Here is a 15,250-nt window from a genome sequence, read left to right on the forward strand (position 1 = left end):
TCATCAAATTATTCTCCAGTGTATGAATAGCATGGTGGTAGTCATCTTCAGGGTTTTTAGCTATTATGTATCTTGTGAAGCATTAGAATTAGTGCTAGCTGTGAAGCCTGAGTTTAGCTTGGGAAATTATCCTGTTACCTATAGTCCCTGGCTACTTAGGAAGAGCTGGGCTTTTGGAAGGGCAGTCAGAACAGACCACCCACCCTGATGGGGTGTGTGTTCTTTATAGTGAGAGCTGTAATAGGGTATGTTCAAATGTTTGAACTTCTGAGACTAGATGGCAAGGCAGGCTGCCATGAGCCTCTGAACTTTGAGAAGATGGCCTAGAAGACAGTGAATATCCATATAGGAAAGATCTGTGTTCTGATACTCAAACTTCAATATTTAACTGTCTGTTTCCTTCCTGTTGTGTATATTGATCTCAAGCTGTATGTTCTGTGCTCCCCTCCATTTGATTTTAGTCCAATCACTCCTGCATTTTCTGCAGAGTGACAGTTTCCACAGGGTTGGGTAGGGCTTCTGCACAGAATCTCCTCTAGTGTGGTGGCTGGTGTGTACTTCTGGGGAGGATAAGTGGAAGCCTTCAGTGTGAGGAGAGCTAGAAAGCTCTTCATGGGCAAGCACATGAATGTCAAAGCTCTTGTAGTACTGTCTTTTTTTATCTTCTGGCAGAGCTTTCAAATAAGAAGCTGTGATAGCATCTTAACTTGGCTGCAAGAAGAATCAATTTAAATGTGCTTTTCTGCTTGCTGGATTGGGTCCCTGAGAAGGCTTGGGCTGATCAGCATACCTATTGGATCCTGTGAGGTAGAAGCAGGATTTAGGTACTTGGTTTCTTGAGCTGGGGCAATTCTGCAGGTGCATGGATCTACAGCTGCAGGCACCTAGTAGACTCAAGGCTGAACATACTCGGGGACTGTTGGATATCTTGAGCTTTTTTTTGTCTTGGTTTAATTTCAGAACTAAAGTTATTCTTTACTGGAACTGTCTCTAGCAGATGTACAGGATCTACCCTCTCAGGTCCTCCTTTGTTTAGCTCTTACTGGGAAAAGAATTGGAAAAGACTTTCACTATAATCTCAGCTTCCTGCTTTTCAAGGAAGCAACATTGTCAAATGTGCTTCTCCCGTGCTGTGAGTATACTGTCCCCATGGATAAGAATTCTACCGAAGGCTCTCATGTTTGTGGTCTTTCTTACCCTATTTTAAGAGCGTGGAAAGATTTTCATCAGGGAAAACCAGTGAAAAGCTATACATCATGCTTTAACTGAGATTTCTGAAAACAAAATCGCTTGAAATAGAGATCTTCAGCTAGGGTGCCTGTCTATATGATAAGGTCTCGTGTTTATGCAGGTCTAATAGTCTCTTTAAGTATTTTTGACTGTTCTGGTACTCTACAAGGTTTAGTTCCTAGAATATGTAGTCAGTATGGGGGGGGAAGTAACGCACTTCAAGTTGAATTTGTGGAGGAAGACTGCTGCATTGCCGTAATTAAGTCTTTGTAGTTTTTCTTTCCAATACCAGAGATTTATGCACTGGTATAGACATTATTTATAGAAACACTGCTAGAACAGTTTTCTGTTGCCCTTTTGTAGGCCTCATTTGCTTCTCCAACTTTGGGACTGGAAACTAGGGTTATAATCAAAGCATTAATTCTGTAGTGTTACCTGAAAGGACAGAGCTTCAGGAAGAAGTAAAAATAGTTGCTCTTTCCCTATGCCTTTAAAAGAAGGTTTTGACTCCTATATCGACTGGGAAAGGGCAGGCTCTTGACAGAATGAGACTGTGTTCTCTAGTGCTGCTTTCTCCACTTGTGGAAGTGCCTGGGGGGAACTGCTCCCAGCCACCTGTGTCAGGAGAGGACAGAAATGTCTGTCTGCATGCTGAAAGGCGTAGGTGGAAATCATGTCTGTGAAGACAAGATGCACTTGGTTGGCTTTCTAACTACCCTTGGAGAGTGGAGCAAAGGCAGGACTTGCCTGCAGGACATGTTGCATTTGCTATCTCCCCAGCTCACCCCTGTGAGCAGCCTTTTATGTAGGGCTGATGTGGATCATAAGCCTTCCAAGTCCTGTGAGTACGACTCCTCAGTTTCTCTGTGGTTTGACTGTTCTGTGCAAGTAGGATTTGTTTGGGGGGGTTGCTGTGCAGCTGGTGGCAGGATTTCAGAAAATAGATGGAAAATCAGATCTTTCCTTGAGTCTTTATCATGTAGAGTTTAGTACCTCATAGGTCAAGGGTAGACTACTAGGGTTTTGATTTCAGTTATTTAGTTGCTAGAAATTGTAGTTGAAAATGTTGAAGAGTTGAGTGAATGCAAAGGCTGAATTAAAGAAATGATAACAAAGACTGAGCACCCAGGGAGATTAGGAGCAATTTATCTGCACCTACTATAACACTGGAACGGTTTATGACTGTGGAGTCTTAATACCTTTAACATGTTACAGTAGATGTTACATGGGTAAGATAACTTCCAGTACTTCTGAAGTGAAGCCTTGATCTTGTTGTACAGAAGGTGTTAGAATGATCTGGTCTAGTAGTTGGCCTAGTATTAAGCTCTGGATTACCACTCTTACGCTACCACTACATACTTTGAAAATGTTTAAGTCCTAAGCTGCTCGTGGAAGTGGTTGCAGCTAGGTTTGGAATTGGTAGAAAATGTTTCCCTGGAATTTCCTATCTGGTACTTAGAAGGGGACCAGCAGCCTCATTCTCCTTGTTTTCTCTGCAAGTAGATCAGGAAAGGGAGTAAGATAGTTGCTGTGGCTGTCTGATTTCATCTCTTGTAGCTGTAATTGACCTAAATGTCTACCTGTGAAAGCTTTACTTACTGCATTGCTATCTGTAAGCTTGTAATTGCTATCATTGAAACTTAAAACTGAGATAAAATGAGATGCTGTGAAGTTCTGTTTGTAATTATACTGTTTGTTGCATCCTTGATAGGGTGCTTGCTCTGAGACCTTTTCAGACCTAGTTCTGGATTTGTTGCAGCTGAGAACTGTCCTCAGTTTTACTTGCCTGCAGCCTTCAGTGTCTTCTGACTTTCAAAACTACGGTTATCAAAGCTGACTTTTACTGTTCTGTTGGTTCTCTTTAAGTTCAGGCTTTTAATATACTTGCCTATCTCCTGACAAAGAACAGATGAGCCAAAATGAGAGGCTATGAGAAGAAAACTCACCTGCCATATTGCAGGACAGCTTTGCTTGAAAATTAATGCGAGGACATTACTCTATCCACTCTGCAATTGAAGTTTGCTGTGGCCTGAGTAGAGTAGAAACACTTTTGTAAGTGTTGTGAGCTGATAGCTTTGATTTTATTGTTCTATTTGAGTTTTCCTGAATTTCTTTTTTTCACTTCTGAGAACAAATATGTTAGTGTAATGTAGGCATTGTTGAACTTTTGATCCAAGAAACCTGACCAAAATTTCTAAGCAGGTTGCATTTCTAGGTTATTTTGGTGATTTTCCTTTAATAAATGGAAGCTGAAAGCAAGTGAAGTGTACTTAACGTAAACTTGCAAGTTTATTGCCTCTGCCTGCAGACCTTTTACTTCTTTCCATCTAAGCACTGTGCATGTTTTTTTAAGAGTGGGTAAGCTTTTCATCAAATTAATGACTAATCCTTATCAAACTAGTGTTCATCTTTACAATTAAGCATTCCTGTTCTTCAATTGTATGGTGATTGGTGGATGTACTAGTCATGAGTACATTTGAGAATTCAGATTCTTAATTTTCTCTCACTGCTGGTAGCAGGAATTTGCTGTGAACAGGGCATTATATTCTGGTTGGATACCCATTATAATTAAATTATCATCTTTGTCTATGTTCAGCGAACCTTTCTTTGAGTAACTTCCAAAAGAATGCACCTTTTTGCACTTTGGGAAAATCTGAATACTCTAAGGAAAAAGGAGGAAGATGGAACAAGTGAAATATTTTGAGGTCTGCTAGGCTTTCCTTGTAGGTTTGGCTAATGGATTATGGTCAAGGCATAGTTGTTTTCTAATACAGAATACAATAGCTTGCTTGTTTTCTTTTACTCTGGACTGGAATCTCTTAATCCCTTCAGACTCAAGCATGAGTATCACATGATTTGGAGGTGTTTGGTTAGTGTACTTCACTGGTGCAGAGCATCCCTGTACATAACAGATGAGTAAATTGGGACTGCAGAGAGAAACCACATGGAAATTTTCAGTTTTGGAGCTCCATGTCTTAAGTGTTTAATATTTTGTTGCTGGGTCATGTTCTGGCAAAACCACGGGGAAGCATCTGGTTAGACTTTTAAGTAAGGAGATCAGATTTCTGCTCTAAAACTCCTAGTTCATGATAAAAAGGACCAGAACCTCAATATACCAATAGTATACTGATATGGTCAGTATACTTCCAAATGCTCAAACCATGTATTAGGGTATTTATATGGAAACTTCCTTGTGGGAAAACTGTGGTGGTACAGCTAATCATGAGGAGTCCTTTCAGAATCTGACCATATGGGACATTAGTGGATATATATCAGTATAAGTAATACTCATAAACCCTTGTTAAAGTAAAAGAATAAATGTTCATTAACAGATAACTTCAGAAAATAGTAGCTTCCTGGATAGCTGCATAATGGTACCAACATGCCTGGTCACTGTCATGTTGCTTCCCCCACCACTCAGTTCTGCAGGCTTTAGTAGCTGGAACCAAAATGTCTTCCACATTTCAAACTGGAATTTTAGCATTTAAATGACAGGATGAATGCTGACACTTGATAAGGGTAACTGCTAAACACTGATCTAGTGAGAGGACTAGACAAGTTGAGTATGTTATTGGGGTTTTCTGAAATAGAATAGGATTCCCTAAAATGCTGAAATATGGTAATGAACTGAGGATGGTAAAAAACCTCCAGTGATTTAGAAGATGCTCATCTTGACTCCTGCTGCTGCTTTTGCAGAATTTGGTATGTTAAGCAGAAGATCACTGTTGCTTTGCTTGGAGTAGCTTCAGTAACCGATTCTACCAGCAGCTGAAGCCTGCTTCTTCCCAAGCTGTTTCACTTGCATCGAAAGAAATGCAAAAATAATTGGGGAGCTCTAATTGTGGTGGCTCTATACTTAGCTAATTACTCCAGGCAAATTATCTTTTGCTTCTCAAGTGTTGACTGGTAGGCTGGTTTAAGAGCTGTCTAGCTTTCAATTGCTAGGTCATTCTAACTCCTCTGCAATATTTTTATTGCATAGGCACTTCTTCCTGTGAACTCTTGAAAGGGCGGTGATAACCTAACAGTGGAAGGGTCCAAGGATGAGAATTCTTTAGTAATTCACTAGAGAAAAAAGCAATGCCAAATCTGCTGTTGTAATCAACTTGGAGTAGGAAGCAATTTTGAAACCTGCTTGATATGATGCTCACCTGCAAAGGGTGGTTAGGGTCATTACTGTCACTGCGCTGGCTGATGCCTGAACTGGGTGGGTGTGGTGTTCATGTGGAGGAGCCAGCCTGGGGAGTTGTGGACAAAGGATGAAAGGATTTTGCTTGATTTGGCAAGTCTAAGATTGGTGTAACAAGGACAATAAGAGCTATTTCTTGCTTTCATTTTTTAAGACTATTTTTTTTAAGCTGTTTGTATAAGGTACAAGTTTAGGTGCTCCTGTCCTTTCTGAGGGTCACACCCAGAGAGCAGTCCTATTAAAATTAATAGCGCTATTGCATCATTCCTTAGACCGCCATGTTCTCATTCAGCACTAAGGTATGAAGACTTTTCCACTTGCATAAGTCAGCTTGATTTGTTCTGGTTGGGAAGGAAGCAGTTTGGTAGCTCACTGAAGAGTAAGTTGCATGCTGCTGTGCCCTGTAGCTTATTTTTCTAAACATTATTATTTCAAGTTATTGTCCAGCTTTCTTAAATGTGTCTTAGCATGTACAACTGCCTGAGACTGGACCACTACTCACACAGAGGTAGTGATTATCTGGCCAGCCCTTGCTGAATGCAGTTCCTTTACTGCTTCTAGCATACTTCTTGCTCCTAGACACAAATTGTTTGGCATTCAAATTAGAGACCTAGTAGGGCTAAGCCCCACGTACTGGAATGTATTTCAAGAGCCCCAAAATTGCAATATGGTTTAATCTACCTCATCTCCTTTCAATTTCTAAGTATTTATAACTGTTACTGTTTTTTCTGGTTCTTCCAACAAAATTCAGTTTTTAGTCTTATCATAAATACTTGCTACCATGTGTCAATCTCGGCAGACAAAGTAGTGTACTGGTTAAGAAACAATTTTTCTAAAAATATACTGCAGATCCCATAACATTTGTTAGTCAGCTAAACTGACTTCATTTATCCAAGGCAAGGAGTGATAAGTTAAAACATGCCTTGTCAAAAGAAGTTGATCTTAAGTGACTTGTATCATGAAAAGGGCAAGAAGGGACTTAAGTTTTTTGTGCAAGAATTACCATATTAGCAGGTGGGCTGGGGAGAATCTGGTTAAGCTTGCAGTTTAAAGAAAGGCCTAATGCCAAAAAAACCTCCAAAAACTAATTTATGGGCTTAAACTCCACAGTTCTTATACTGACTCTTGCCAAGACAATTAAAGAATTCCTAGAGCTAGTTTGAATTTCCAGGCTGGGTTTGGAGCATGGTAGTTGCTTCTGCAGGTGCAGAGAACACTCAAGTCTGTTCAGGTAGGCTGGTGAGTCTTGGTGGTTTTATTGCTGGAAAGATTTTTAGGAGTCTGAAGATGTTGCTGTGAAGCATGTTTGTGGTGCAGTTGCAGATGTAGCCAGCTGGGGTTTTTTACTGCTTGTAAAAAGTCAGCTTTTGAACTTTCATGAATTGATGAACAGTAAACTTTAAACCGGTGGTGTAGCACCAGTTTTCTAGAACTTCAAGCCTCCTGTTTGACTCGGGGAAAATGTGGGAGGAAAAAATAGGGTCCCTGTGTGGGATTGGTGTTCTTAAGATCTGCTTAACTATTTGTAGCTAACTAAAATGCAAAAGGTGAAGGAATACCCTAGGGCCAATTCAGAGAAGGCTTGTTCAGCTGAATGAAGATCAGTTGTGGTAAAACAACTCAGTGCATCCATCATCTTTGCAAAAGAAGACACAATCACCACCATATTTCAATAGCAATTAGTCAGGTTTTGCCATTGTATTCTCCCCTAGGTGACTTTATGCTAAGTATTGTTGAAAGACTTGACTTAGCAGAGTTTGTACATGTTGAAACAAATACGATGGCTTGAAACTTGTCTGAAGAATCTGCTGCTTGTTAGCTGACTTCTGAAGAGCCGCTTTACCTGTAACCTTTCAAAAGTAATGCTGATGACTTGGTTGCTTTGATTTTTTTTAATAATGCTTTAAACAGAACTCAGAGTTTAAACAACATACGGATAGTTTATTGCATATAAGAACGTGGAAGAGAAAGTTGTGAATATTTGTGAAGCTGGGAATCCATAGATCGTGCTGTGTGAGTGACAGGTCAGCCTCTACATGGAATTCAGAGCATCTTTGCCATGTTATAAAAAGCTTGTTGCCTGGTGCTGATCTGTTCCTCCAATATAGAGCTTTTTGTAACCTTTAAACTCTTAAGTATAGAACAGGAATTTATCCTGTTAAAACCTGCATTTGTTTAAAGAGTTAGCTCTTATTCACCTATGTCCTACATCTCTAGATCTCAGTTATTTAAATACCAAGGTGTGTGTCACTCTAAACTTACTGGGTAGGTAAGTTTTTCCTTTAACAGAAAGAAGTAAATGTGACCTGTAGCAAAAAAACCAGCTGTGCCTATCTTGTTACACCTTTTTCATTCTTCAGCTTTATGTACAGCGTTGAACTTCTAAATTAGGATTTAAGAGTTGGTCTGCTGGTGAGTTTTTGTCTGTGAAATCCTGGAGATTTGTCCAAGTACTTCTGAGATGAAGAGTGTTTAACTTTAGCTTTATCTTGGGAGTGATGTATTTTACGTTGTATCTGATGCCAATTTTACAGGCTTTCTTTTGGGGGAGGAATGGGGAAAAGTCCTTGCTAATGTCTCATCTAAACAAAATAGGCTGGGTGAATACTATAACATATACTGGGTATATGGAATATCTTAAAAATGAAGTGTTTGGTGATGAAGTAGGTTGAATGGTAAGGTCCGAAGGCTTCAATTCTGAAGCAAGGAATAAGTCTTCTAATTTGACTAGTTGGGTTTGCCCTACTTTCAAGCCTCACTGAATTTTCAAAAGGAGTAGCAGCAGATTTTTTTGTGTAAAACAGTAGGCTTGAATTATATCCGTTCTTATTTTGAGGTAGCTTGGTGTAAAGTTTTTTGCAGAAATGTTGCTCATACTGAGCTGGTGGAATGGGAGTTAAGGTAAGTTCATCACAACTCAAATGTGGTTCTTTCTCTTCCAGTATTTTAACTCCTTGTCACAAGTGACACTGTTCCTTGTAGCCAGATTTGAGGTTGAAATCTGCAACTTAACCTTTGATTCAGTGTTGCGTCAGCCCATTGCGTCTTCTGAGTTTAACTTGCAGTCTTAGTGCCATGTTCAGCATGACTAGACTGATATACTCTGAAGGGGGATTTTTAGTACAGTGCTTCTAGACTGGGGGTGCCGCAAGTAGAGCATTTAACAAATGCTTCTGCAGTGCTTTATTTTGCTTCTGTAGGTAAAATGGTCCCTATCCTAAAGTTGCTGGCTTACAACAGCCTTCACTAGGTAGAGTGCTGCTAGTGTGCTGTAGTCTGGGCTACGTACAGAGTAATAGGGCTGCTTTGTGGATCATGCAACTCTGGAGCTAAGGATACTGTCTGCCTTGAGGCACTGGGCTGTTGGGCTGAACTTCTGGTACAGGAATGCCTAAATGCTGAAAGGGTAGCCATTACTACTGGTTTCAAATTATCCCTCAAAAATGCAATTCCTGAAAGTGTTCTGTATCTCAAACTGAGTTTGAAAGTGTCACTTGCAGAACGTGCAGCTCCTAGGGTTTGCCTCTGCTGCTGTCTGGCACTGGGTTGTATAGCTGTGGTGCTACTTGAGTTGTACTTGAGATTTATGTAGGAAGTAGAAGCAGATGCATTCCTTTTTCTCAGAACTATTTTATTAATTGTTAACTGAAACAGTTGAATTGCTGGTTTCTGTTTAGTATTTGTGGTGAGATTTGATATGTTACTTGATAAATGCTCATGTGTTTTCCACAGATAGAATGTGCTTAGTCCTTGTGGGTTATGGAGTAGTGCGTTATTGGATTTGTGGATGTTAAGGTGGCTATGTATTTCACTAGTGAGAACTAATGCACTGAAACTTCATACTGGAAAGTTATTCAGTAACTCTTGTTTTTGTCACTGAGCTGCAAAAACCAATGCTGGTGAACTTAGCAAGGTTAAATGAAAAAGGTACAAAATACAGATGTATGTATTTCAGAGCGTGTCCCTAGAGGTAATAAAGCCTTAATCTGTAACTGTACTCAAGCAGATATTCCTCCTGGCTCTAACAAGACTAAACATTTTGTTATTCATGTTGTTTAATACCTATACAGTTAGGACCCCTAGCTCTTATTTCTGAGGCTTTATTTTATCTTGACTGTAAGCAAAATGATTACCTGTCTGCTTACTGTAATGCTGAAAAGGCATGATTTGCTTCAAACTTCTTACAAGGAAAATGGAACATATGCATTGCTGTGTTTGCTCTGGTGTAAGTTACTTCAGAGTATTGGCAGATCATTTCCATGAGTTCATGTGTCAGTCTGGGAGGCAGAAGCTAGTCTGCTAGCACATTTAATCTATTTTTGATTTGTCAAGATCTCAAAGGTGGAAACAAAAAGCACTTTGTCCTGGCTATTCGTGGGAAGACTGACACTTGAATCACTTTCTAGTTGTCTATTCACTTATTTTCTTAGCATGCTGCTCTTGCTGAGTGAAGCGCATTGTTTTGTAGAAGTCACTTCTGCTGTCTTAGTTCAAAGGCTTTCATCTGTAGGTTGAACATCTCATAGGGGCAATTTCAAATGAGGTACTTGTTTGAACAGTTCCAAGTTCAACCTTGTCAGCATAAGTCAGTGAAACCTGTCTGCCAATTGGTAGCCCTTTTGTAAAATAAGGCTGTGCCAGGGCTGAATGTTACTACTGCCTTCCATCAGATCCTTGATGCTGTATCTTCTTTCCCTCAATTGAATGAGGGGAGAGTATGACTGAAGGTACTTTTTGGTCAGTGCAGAACAAGCTCTAGAGAACCAGTATCTCTGGGGTTTTGGTGGACTCTCCAGAGAATCATTCATGCTTATTTATGCTTTATTGCTGAGAGGATCAGAGTCTGACAGAATATCCTGGAAATATTGCATCCAGTTTCTAGTTCGTTCTTTTATATATTATGATAAACCTTTTTTCATTGCTAATCCCAAGTGTCTAGATACAGTAAAAAGTCTGAGTCTTTACCTTGCTGTATAATTTTCTTGTGGCCATTTTCTGAAGCCCTAATCATCAGGGCTTTAAATTTCTCATGCATATTATAGCTGCGTGAGAATTTCCCTGATACTTGCAGGTGATCATGAAATATTCAGTTTAAGTAGTTGAGCTTTGCTTCCTACTGTTTGTTTCGTTATTTCATGCTTTCAGGCTTCTGTTTGTATTTACCTTAGTTAAGCAATAATAGTTAACTCAAAGCATTGAACTGATTGAGTTATATTGGGAGAACAAACCAATAACCATAATATAATAAGCATTATTGCAACTTCTTGGTAATGAAAATTCCAGTAGTGGAATACTTGATTTAATTTTTAAGCTTTGAGAAAATAGTGGTGGTGATAGAACAACTTTATAACTGACTCACTTAAGCAGCTACTTAATGCTAGCAAAAAGCTTGGGGTGTGTAGGAAGAATAATTGTAGTGGCTTTACAGCTGTTGAGGATAACAGCTGTTTGTTATGTTAATATAGGGAATGTCTGGTGAGCTGCTTGTTCTTCACATTTGATCACCAAAGAATGTGGTGTGCAGGTACGTTTAATTACTGATGTTTCCATAGACAGTCTGGATGACATTGTTTACTTCCTTCTAGTGATTCTGTCTAGATGTATTTAAGCTGGAAACTGCAGAGTTAAGGACACTTGGATATTGCTGTCCTGTCCTCCCACCAAACCACACAGTTGAATTAAGGATGTGTTTGTCTCCTGAAGTGGGTGTCCGAAATAAGCAAGAACTGCTCACTAAGTGGTAGAATGTGGGCCTTTTTAAAAAGAGATGAGGTCAGACACGAAATCTGGCCTTAGGTGAGAAGAATCTTACTTCAGGTCTCTAGGGCAGTTTTTGTGTACAGCTGGTGTGGATGTGGCACTAAGGATGCTTCTAGAAAAGATTAATCTCTTTTGGCTGCACATGGCTTTGGTGGTTTTCTTGGCATGAAAACTTGGTTAACCAACGCTGCTGTAGAAATAGTATAGATACAGCCTCTTAAGACCTCACCGAAAAGCTCTGAAGAACTTTGATGTCATGATGTCTTGTGTAAGGACAGCTCTGACTCAGTGGGGAATGTAAGCATGTGATTAAACTTAAAGCAGTATCACTGTACAAGTCAGAATTATTAAGGCTTCCAGCCTCACAAGTGAGGGCATCAGTTCTATCCCATTACCCTCTTAAATTGCATACCATCTCAAAAACTTGTTTCTTACCTCATCTGCACTATTGTGCTTACCTTTAGGTACTGATTTCCAGCTCTGTAGGTTGAAGCACAGCTGTATGCTCTGCTGATCAGCTGCTAGGTGAATGGGCACCAACTGCTGGGTAAGCACCTCAAGAATTTCGGCTTGGCAGTAAGTGCCTGTGTGGAGATGATGACTCAAAGGCTCAGGCAGTGCCTGCACACAGATGCTCTTCACATGTGGGGAGATGCTGTTCACTGACAGAGCTGGGTGTTGATGCTGTTCCAGCCCAGTTCAGAGCCTTCTAGTGTAATAGAAACTTGCCCAAAGCCAACTTTTGATATTTTATCTTACTGAATTTTCTATCAATTTTACAGCTACAATACTAATCCCATGGCAGTATCTTAAACATAGGCATTTTGAGCAATTATTGAAGAATTCAACGTGAATGCTCATAGAACAGTAGTGGTTTTAGAGTCTAGGATACCTTAATGGCATTATGGAAGCTAGCTATTGTATTAACAGAACCATTCTAAATATATTTCAGCATTGCATTCTTGATGGAGTAATTTGTGATGCTAGGACTTGAATATGAATACATCTTACATGTGCATACTCATATGAGAATGACAGAACAGCACACGCTAGGCTTGAAGATAGTGTTTCTTTCAGTATGGTTTAGAGTATGGTACAATTATCCTTTGCTTTTGATGTGTTACTCAAACTCAATAAGGCGTGGCTGTTGAAGTGACTGCAAGCTGCAGGTTATGGGAAAGTCTGACTCCTTCAAAAGAGAATGCATCTCAGTTTCTGCAGTCCATGTAGAAAAAACCACTTGCAAAGCTTGCACTGGGCTCTTTCATTGGGTATGACATGTCAGGAAGACAGTTCTGTTTTTCCATCTGCATGAGAAGTCCATCTTCTAGCTTTGGTTTCCCAGGCTTTCTGTTTTTTTCCTCTTAGGTTTTTAGCTTGCTTGTGTACTAGTTTATTCCTCATCAGTCAAGTTGTTAGAGGGGAATACCTGGTAAGTAGTACTTGGAAGCTGCTGTAATGGATTGGTATGAATTGTTCAAATGTCTGCTGCTTGTCTCTGAGCTTGCTTCTGACTGCATAATTTAAAGGCAATACAGGGATGTTCTGGATGGGAATGGATGTGTATCCCAAGAGTCCAAATATCTGAAGGGCACTGCCTAGCATAGCTGTCCTGATATCAGTGAGGATGGACTTTTCATGGTTATGAAATCAGTAAAATATCATCTCTCTAAACATGGTCTTAAATTGCCTGGTCTCCTTGGCAGAGCTAGACAGTCTTTTAAACATATGAACTCTTCAGGCAATCTAAAGCTGGGGTTTTCTTTTTTTGTTGCAGGCAAATGTCTTGATGACCTGAAGGAGGACTTCGGTAGGCTGAGGAAGTCTTTCTTGCAGTTGTCCTCCATCCTAGCTGTACTAGCAGGAGATGGGTGTGTTTTTCACAGGGGAGTGAACATCTACTTGAAGTCATAAGGCATCAGGTTCTATAGTGAAAAGCATTAGTTTAACTGAAAGTGCAAGTGAGGTAGCCTTGAATACCAGAAGACAGGATTGCCAATGACTGAAGGATCTATACCTTGCTTCAGACTTCCCTTTAAAAGTGTCTTGGGTTTCTGATGGAGTTCAATAAACAGGTTGACTTAGGTAGTACCAGAGACAGGTGGTAACTTGGAGTGGGGTCGAGACTGTAAAAATGGAGATGAGGCCGGAGGAGAATGTGAAGAGCTGACATGCTATTACTGCATTGATTTCCATACCTGTGCAAGGCCTATACATTAAATGTACACTATTCAAAAACCTCCTGCTCCTGTCCTCCATTCTTTGGAAGCAAAATGACAGGCTTCAATTCCTCACTTCATGCTTTAATTGTTTCTAAGGCTGCTATCAGGGTAGCTTTGCTTCATGCTCTGGCAGTCTTGCTTGAGCTGTCAGTGCAGTCTGCAAGCCTTTCACTGTGAACACCACTGGTGTAGCAGTTGATTGAGCAGTGGAAGCCTGAGTAAGTATCACTGGCTGGTTCTCAAGTCTGACGACATATCCAAGAATTAGATGGCTCTCTTTCACCATGGGGGTAATGAAATAATTCCTACTGTGTTATTCATTAACTCACATTTCATTCAATGGCTCCTAAGAGGGTAATGAGTATGTTAGAGGTGAACTTGCATAAGACTTCTGACATCCTTTTGATAAGATTAAACAAGAGTTAAAGCTATGGCAGATGAAGTTTAAGCATGGCAGTGATGCCTCGCTGAGGCAGGTGGCATGTGGTGTATTATACATGCTGACTTTAAAACTAATTTAATGGCTTTTTCTTTAGTGGTTTAAAGAGAATAGCCTGCTTCTAAAGCTGCTGAAGAAATAAGTAGTGCCCAAAGCCAGATGAAGGTCTTCCTTAGTGTGGAGGCTGCAACATATTGAATGGCTGTACAGAAAGGTGATGTTCAGCTCAGCATTGCAGTGCTTCAGGGCAGGTGTGGGAGCCCAACAAATAAATTGGGAATGTGCAACAAAAGCATATGGAGGGAAAAGCATCTTGGTGAAGGACAGCTGCTTCTGATTTGCATAAAATAATTTGGTACAAGAGCCTGTTGAACCTTGTTGGGTTTCTAGTTTTAGCATTAATGTAGCTTGAGCATGTGTAAAATTTGAATATCCCTTAAATGTTAGTGTCAGGCACGCTTCCCCCTCATGTACACAGTTTTGTCAGCTTAAACTGCCATATGCTACTCCAAGAAAACTTTAAAGGGGAGAAAGATTACCTAACTTGCTAAGGGATTTTCACTAACATTATGTTGAAAATAATAAAACTGGACAACTCTACCCCTACCTTTAGGGCTGACTGTTTTAAAGGAGGCTATGGGAATTGGATATATTGACTCATTTTGGCCCTCATGTGAGTCCTTGATGACCTGGGCTTCCTGATAAATATGGCTGTGGCTGTTGATGAAGCTACTGTACCAAATGTGAGTACTGTTCTATTTTGAAGGCTTGCCAGGGAGTTCATCTCCCTCCAAAAGAGATTTATCAGTGCTGTGCAATTGAGCCAATAAACTAATATAATAAGATTAAGCTGTTTGTGGGAGGAATGATTATTGGATATTTAGATGCCTAACAAACTGTCTGATCTTTTGACTGTTGTTGTGAGAGCACTGGCATCAGTAGTTCATCCCCACAGGTAATAACTGAGATCACTTTAAGCACAGGCTGCAGTAGCCTTGGACACCTGAAGAAATCCAGAGCTTCCAGGTGGCCCAATAAGATCTTAAACTACCTGGTGTATGTAGAAGCACTGGGGTGAGGGAGTAGTGACTTTATCTGGGAAGAAGTTCTAGGTGGTGGTCTGGTGACTCAGGTGACTGCCATCCTGGAGAACTAGATGTGTCCCTGCCCTGTTGTGGATTGTGGTGCTGGCTAGTAAGTTACTGGAGACTTTCACAGGTGTGTGTAGATTTATGGTTTTGGTGTTAATACACAACTCCAGGCCTCAGTGCTCATCTCTGCAGTTGGGACCCCCAGCTAGTAGAGTTGTATTTCCCAAATACAGAGCAGAATACTATAAAAATTGGGAGTATTTGAAGAATTTAGACATCTGTTCTGGGTACCAAAGCTAGAAGATCCTTCTGATGCCTT

The 15,250-nt window shown here is 40.2% G+C and overlaps 2 protein-coding genes across 5 annotated transcripts in view; one reads left to right on the plus strand and one right to left on the minus strand.

Moving 5' to 3' along the window:
• The window catches only part of TBC1D10A (TBC1 domain family member 10A), a 182,184-nt gene that overhangs the window by 5,280 nt on the left and 161,654 nt on the right, over positions 1–15,250 (minus strand). The gene's annotated exons all lie outside the window — the stretch shown is intronic.
• MTMR3 (myotubularin related protein 3) overlaps positions 1–15,250 on the plus strand; it is an 83,720-nt gene that overhangs the window by 4,936 nt on the left and 63,534 nt on the right. The window contains exon 1 of one of the 4 annotated variants that reach the window (XM_052796867.1): positions 14,500–14,583. The exons of the other annotated variants lie outside the window; for them this stretch is intronic. The gene's annotated coding sequence lies outside the window, so the exon portion shown is untranslated. Of the gene's footprint in view, positions 1–14,499; positions 14,584–15,250 lie in introns of those variants that run through there. 4 annotated transcript variants of the gene reach the window in all.

The sequence above is a fragment of the Harpia harpyja genome, chromosome 9, assembly GCF_026419915.1.
Source record: "Harpia harpyja isolate bHarHar1 chromosome 9, bHarHar1 primary haplotype, whole genome shotgun sequence".
Lineage (NCBI taxonomy): Eukaryota > Metazoa > Chordata > Aves > Accipitriformes > Accipitridae > Harpia > Harpia harpyja.